The sequence below is a fragment of the Vombatus ursinus genome, unplaced genomic scaffold (genome assembly GCF_900497805.2).
Source record: "Vombatus ursinus unplaced genomic scaffold, bare-nosed wombat genome assembly UNPS02014820.1, whole genome shotgun sequence".
Classification (NCBI taxonomy): Eukaryota; Metazoa; Chordata; class Mammalia; order Diprotodontia; family Vombatidae; genus Vombatus; species Vombatus ursinus.
Window position 1 is genome coordinate 19,075,069 of NW_020954598.1, and position 6,970 is coordinate 19,082,038.

The window sequence follows — 6,970 nt, forward strand, 5'->3', positions numbered from 1 at the left end:
CTATCTCTTCTAAGCGCTAAAAGAGTAGAAAGAAAATTGAACCATAGCAAGAAGAATTCAGGATAGTTAAAAAGAATTTTGTAGGTCCTTAAACAGAGAAACCGATTACAAAGCGAAGCTGGAACTCCTTCCTTTGAAAATCATTAGGTACAAAGGCAATATTTAGTTCCTAGGTGTTTTTGTCTTTCTTGGAGGCAGGGAGATGGATTAGAATCTGGTAAGATCTCCCAGGCCACAAGGACCAGCTGGGATTGGACTCGGTTATGCAGGAACACCAAGACATTACTGAATCTCCTCCTTCCTAAACGTCCTTTTTTCCTTTTTTTTTTTTCAGGCTGGATTTTGGCCACTGTCTGGTGGGAAAAATGGCAACCCTAGACAAAAGTGTTTCCATCAAGCAGGAGGACACTGTTGCATCTTGTGTGTATCTAAGAAAGTGTAATTGTGGAACAGGAGGTAAGTTCTAATAAGTTCACTTAGACTTCTTAGTACTTTCTACACTGCTCAGCACAGACTTAGGAACATGTGGAGTGTTTTCCTAGTTTGGTGGTTTACTTCTGGGACTAGTTTTGCTGGTCATCATAGTTGTTCCAGGTCTGGCAAAGTCCAGTACTGAAGTGGTAGGGTGGAAATAGCATAGGACTAAGAGTCAGAAGGCCTGGGTTCCAGTTCCGGTTCTTAAGTCCTTGGATATGATCTGGACAAGTCCTTTTCTCTCTGGGCCTCAGTTTTAAGATTTTGACTCCTGCTCTAATACTCTGTGATTCTGAAGTTAAGCAGTTACTCTCCTTATATCATTTTGACCCTTAAGTAATAATTATTGCTGGGGAAAGAACAGGTGAAAGAATGAGAAAAGTTGTGGTGAGCCTTTTTTAGAACACACTAGACACCCAAGGGAACCTAAGGGCTTATTCTCTCAGATGTAAATTTAGTGCTCCATCGATTTGAAAAAAGGGAGGCAAGTGACCAGGTCGTTGAAGTTTAAAAAAGTATGACCTTACCTCCCAGGGCTGTGTGCCTCACACTGGCTTTAAATACACCCAGGGGCTTTGAATCGAACTCGAAATCCTTTTCGTATAACCACTCTCTCAGTTGTAGAAAACTGGATTTTCATTTATGTGACAATATAGGCTTCGCCTGCGGAGTGAAAAGTGTGCGTGGGGTGTCTTTCCATCACTGGATTTTGCACCCTCCTCGAGAAGCCCCGGCTGCTTTTGCACCCCGCCACCGCCCTCCGGCTTTGGTCAGCGGGCTTTCCCGAGGGGGTGTGGGGAACTCAGAAAAGAAGAGGGGAGAGGAAAAGAGGGGAGGCGGCAGCGCAGTCTCTTCGCGCCACCCAGTCCCTCGCCCCGGCGCTGACACCCGCTATAACCCAGCAGAGTCGTTCGGACCAGCTTCCCCGCGGTAAACATACTAGGGCCCAAGACTGGGTAGGGGCCAGACCAATTTGGCGGGCAAGCGGGCTGGTCAGTGATTGCTTTCCAGAAGCGGGGGCTCGGGTCTTGGGCGTGACTGCGGGGATGACTGGCATCCGGGCGGGACCGGGGGGCTCCGGGCAGGCCTGGGGACGTGCGGCCAAGCCAAAGCTTTCGAGCGCGCCCAGCTCGGCTCCCTCGGGGAGGTGCGGCCCCCGCAGGCTCCGCGCTCCGGGGATTCGTGGGAGCAGCGGCTTTCTCTGCCGGCGGCTCGGGCTCGGGACAGCGAAGGCGGGGATTCCGGGTACCTGCTGTGCCAGCTCGAGCCCCCTCCGGGGAAAGGAGGGAACCGCGCGCCGCCCGCGTGCGCCCGCACTGCGGCCCGTCGGGCTCCGGCCCCAGCAGCCCACGTCCTGCCACGGTCTGGAGCCGAGCTTTCTCCCCTCAGGCCGGGGTCGATGCGCGGCCTCCCGGGGCCCGTTGTAAAGAGCGAGGGGCTGCTGGGCGCGCCGTCTCTTCTTGGGGTGTGATTCGCCATTCGCTGAGGGGAGGGGGCGGGGAATGGTGATGGCTCCCACGGGGGAGTTCCCGGCCTCCACTCCCGTCAGCTTCGCCTCAAGCATCCGTCGGTGCCCCTCCGCCCAACTTTCTCAAACTCGGGCGGCGGGGTGTCCCGGCCCTTGGTGGGCCAGGGCTTCCTAGGGGCGCTCAGTGCAGCGCCGTCCGGGGCAGCGCGCAGCCGGCGGCCCGGGCAGGGGCGAGTCCCGGTCAGCCGGTGGGTTTCGGGGAGCGGGCGCAGTGGCACCGGCACCTGGAGTGGCTCGTTGGCTGCTTCTAGGGGCAGGGGATGCGAAAACGTCAAAAATAAATAATTGAAAATAAAAAGAAGACCACGTGTCCATTCTACGCCCCGGGGTGCCTCTACTCCTGTACTGCGGGGCCACTGTGCTTGGGGAGGTGGGAGGTGGTCCGCAGAGGCGGCGAGTTCTAGTCCTGGGGTGCAAAGCCGGCCCCAGAGCACGTGGCAGGGTGGAAGGCCGAGGCCGGGGCAGAGACCCACGCGAGGGGCGAGGGACCGGCAATGCTGGGGGCGAGGGCGGCTGGAATCGGGGAGCCGGCGCAGAGGGTGGGGTGGGGGGAGCCGGAGGGGCGGCGGGCGCATGCGCCCTGCGCGGCCGTGCCATATTGGAATGAGGCGGAGAGCGGAGCGCCGCCGCCGCCGCTGCCGCCGCCACCGCCGGAGCGCGGGGTGGAGGGAGGGGGGCGGGGAGGGGAGAGCAGCGCCGCGCTCGCCGCGCAGCCCAGCCCGGCCCGGCCGCCCGCCCGGCTCCGCGCCTCCCCGCCCAGCAGGAAGGAGAGCCGCGAGCCGGCCCGGAGCGGGGAGCCAGGCAGGAAGAAAGAAAAAGAAAAACCCAACAACTCCCGGCAGGTAAGAGCGGGGCCGCCGCCGCTGGGCCTTCCCGCCCGGCCGGCTCCCGAGGCGGCCTGAGGGGGGCGGCGGCGCGGGGGGCCGCGCACCGAGAGCAGCACCGGGGACCGGGGACCACCGGCGAGGGGTCGAGCCGCTGGCCAGCCCCCCCCCTCCGCCCCCTCAACTTTGCTGAGGGAAAATCAAAGGGCGGGAGCGGGCGCGAGGCGGGAGCGCGGGCGGAGGCGCCAACCAGCGGGCGGAGTGGCGCGCGGGGAGGCGCGCACGGGCGGCCGGAACGTTGGGGAGAGGAGACCGCGGCGCGTGGGGAGGAGGGAAGGAGCCCGCCGGGGGCGGGGGGGGGGGGCACGGGAGCGCCGCGCGAGAGCGCGCGCGCGCGCCGGCCCGGGATGCTCGCGGCGCGCAGCCCCCACAGCCGCTCCGAGCCCGAGCCGGACCCGGGCCCCGACCCTCGCCGTGGCGGTGCTGGTGGCGGAAAGGCGACGGGCGCTCCCCCGCTCCCTCTCTCTCCCGTCCGCCTCTGGCCTCCCCCCCTCACCCCCTGCTCTTTCTGCAGCACCTAGCGGCCCAGCCCTCTGCTGGGGGGTCGGGGGGCGGGCGGCGGAGGGAAAAGAAAAGTGTCGGGCGCCCTGGAATGGTCGGGGAGCAGCCGCTGGGCTCCTTTCTGGACATGGACTGTAGGGGTGCCGCGCTCCTCCGTTCCGCTCCTCCCCGAAACGGCCGCGGCACAAGTTCCCCTCCCCGCACCTTTGCGCCCCGCGCCGGGGCCCCCCACCCACCCTCCTGCCCTGCAGGGAGTTGCGTCTCTTGTGCCGAGCGCTCCCCCCACCTTTCTCTTCCTCTCCCGGGGCGCTGCAGGCAGATCAAGACCCCCTGCCCCTGACCGCGCTCCCGTGACTTCTCCGGCCCCCGGCCCGGGGCCCCCGGCGAGGCCCGTGACCCCCCTTCTTGTGGCGCGTAGCCGCCGGCTTCCCACCGGCCAGTGGCCAAGGTCCGCCCGACCCCGGGGTCTTCGAGCGGGACCAGGCTGCGAGGACAGCGCAAGTAGCGGCGGCGGCGGGACCGCTTTGGTGCGGGACGGCGGCGGCGGTCAGTGAAAGGCCTGAAGGTAATCCCCGCACCTCGGCCAGTAGCCACCGGCCTCCGCAGATTGTCAAATCCGCTCCAGCCCTTCTTCCCGGCTTTGATGTGACGCTGCTGCAGCCGGCAAGCGGGCGTCCCTGAAAGATGGCCCAGCTCTGGGTGGGCGACAGCGAGCTCCTCTCTTCTCTTCATCCTGGCCGAGTGTCGTCGAGCTCGAAAATATCTGTGTATTAGATAGTTTACGTTTTCCCTTGAAGAGCTCCATTACTCTTTAGAGGCTGTTGCTCTTCAAGTCATATTTTTGATTGGTTGGAAAGGAGGTCATGAAATAGTGCCGGGCATCCCGGGAAGCAAGGAACCTGGGTTTTTGGGGTTTTTTTCAACACCTTAAAAAAGCTAAAATAATTATGTCTGAGTAGAGATGTGTCCTCTAAAAGAACCTATTCCACGAAATGTTTGCTGCTCAAGTAATAAGGAACCACAGGGGCCACATGCAGATTGGATGAAATTGGGAAGGAGGGACAGTAGTAGGGAAGAAAAAGAATACATGTACCAGGGAGATAAACAAAGAGCATTATTAACACGGTAAGGTGTTAATGGTCCCACAGGTGTCCCTAGATGCTGTGACTGCTTAATGGTCCCAAGGGGTGATACTTTTGGATAACCAAGTAATTTCATCACAGGTTTTAAAAGGCATAATATAAATTCTGTTAGCTCTTACATATGACTTGCCCCATTGGACAGAATTTTAATAGATCATAGCTTGCTTCATGGTCAGGGTAAGAGAACTGCTCCACTTTTGCCTCGATGGACAGTAAAATGCCTAAAAATGGTTAATTAGGTATAAACTGTATTGAATGTTTGAAAGACACATCATCATGACACTACTATGGCAATAATAGAGCCAGTGATATTCACGTTGTGTTGAATCATCTAAGTCATAGGTGGACTCTGGGCTTCAATTCATTTACAGTTCCACAACAGGAGTGGCGTGTAGAAAGAACTTGGGCACTGACTAGCTCTGTGACTTACCCCACTGGGTCTGTTCAGTCTGCTTCTGCTTTCTAAAGGATTTAGTCTTCTCTGAGTATTTCAAGAGACTCCTTTATGAAATGTATTCACCTTCATTAAAACATATTGTTGTCTAGAGTTGGGAGATTTGGGCCTCATAGTTCTTTGTTTCATTGTTTTCCTTATGGTTTTTAATATCCAGAAAACTTAGAAAATTGTGACCTCTGTAATGACCTATAGTGGTACAGGTTGTTCTTTAGTCACATTTGGTACTGAATTTGAGTCAGTTTTCCTTTATAGTCAGTTTGTGAACCAAAATTTAAAAAGAAGAAAAAGCAAAGATCATAGAAATTGCTATTTTCCCAGGAGAATTATTTTCCTTAATTAATTTAACTATACAAAAACTCACAGTTTGACTGAGTAACCCAGGATTAATGATGACTTACTAATTATTGATCATTTATTCTTTTTTTATGTCATTGATTTCCTGACGCTTGTGTTACCTGATTCTTTAACTTAAGAATTTGTTCAATAGGCTGCACGTTCCACTTAGCAAAGTGTGTAAAATGGGAAATGGTAAGAAATTGCTTATAAGAAGCAGTTGATTTTTTTTTTATGTGTCCTCTTATGTTGATTTTTCAGTATCCTTTGATTTTTTTTTTTTAAACACTAATTTAACACAATCTTATCAGGTGCACATCTTTCAGTTCATTGTATTAAATGCTGGGAATACTTGTTTCACGTTTGTAGGGTGTATTATCCTTTGTTGCTAACAAGCTTGTGATAGTGAAGATGGAGATATAATTTGACTTAGCAGAAAATAGAAAAGTTCAACTGTTCAGACTTATATGCTACTGTAATACAGTATCTCATTTACATAGAAGTAAACACTAAATGGGAAATAATCTGCAAAGAAGAGTGTTATGTCAAAAGAGATTTTTGATGCTGAGTAATCATTAAAATTTTTATTTTGTAATTACCATTTGCTTTATTGTGTTTCCCAAACCCTTCCCTGTGTCATTTAACTGGTCACTGGTGAGTTGTTTATTTTTGAGTGGAGGGTAATGATAGTAATTTAAGTGAGAGAATTGAAGTAAAATGCCAGGGAATCTAGAAAATGTTCAGTTTTTCTACAGTAGGATATTTTCATCAGTAATTTGTAATTTCATTAGCATTTGTTGTTTAACTGGGTTTTCTAAGAGTGAGACAAAAATGTTTGAAAGTGAATGCATACACTTGTTAAATTAGGCAAAAACCTTGGGATTTCTTGTTGCCTGGGAGACTTGGAACAGTTACACTTTGGGGATTGGGAGGTTAATGCACCTCCACCAGCCTTACTCTAATACTGTCTTTGCTGGAATATACTTTATGTGGTCAAGTTGTTTATATCTGGAAAGGCCAAAGTATTAGGGGTTGGGGGAGGGGATAGGGACTAAGAATAGAGTGTGGGTATCTGATAGAAAAGTTTGCATACTGAAGCTTTATTAAAAATGTTCTCTTGGTCACTGTAGTATTGGAGGTATATGATTAGGTTATAATGGAATCTCATACTCACTCTGCTTTCTGATTAGTTAAGAGTTTATTTTTATGATTTTATTCCACCTTTCAACCTTTAAAAAGAGTTACACCGGTTTTTTTTTTTTTAATAATATGGGCTATATACCTACAGTAAATATTTTTAAAAATGTTATATTGATGTTAGTAGTTGTTTAATAGTTGAGTGACCATAATGTGTTTGGCACTGTTTAAGGGATTTTCATTGATCTTTAGGAGGTTTTATTGGAAGGTGGCATTGATGACTTTTTAATATTTTACTGTTTCAGTTTTGTATCTCAGTTTGTAAGAAACATTTGCTTCATTTATGTTTTGGGGCTGATGAAGCAATACAATTTTTTTTTTTTGGCCAGGGAAGATTTCCTGCCTGTCATGGGAATTGAGTAGCAACTTTTAATGAGCAGAAGGCAGTGGTTTGGTGGTGGGTATTGTTGAGTGACGTGTGTGTGTGTGTGTGTGTGTGTGTGTGTGTGTGTGT

At 52.2% G+C, this 6,970-nt stretch overlaps 1 protein-coding gene across 2 annotated transcripts in view; it reads left to right on the plus strand.

Moving 5' to 3' along the window:
- Positions 1 to 2,754: 2,754 nt before the first annotated feature.
- The window catches only part of SFMBT1 (Scm like with four mbt domains 1), a 160,446-nt gene continuing 156,230 nt past the window's right edge, over positions 2,755 to 6,970 (plus strand). Inside the window, exon 1 of one of the 2 annotated variants that reach the window (XM_027836939.1) lies at positions 2,755 to 2,844. The gene's annotated coding sequence lies outside the window, so the exon portion shown is untranslated. The remainder of the gene's footprint in view (positions 2,845 to 6,970) is intronic. The other variant, XM_027836938.1, reaches the window with a different exon arrangement.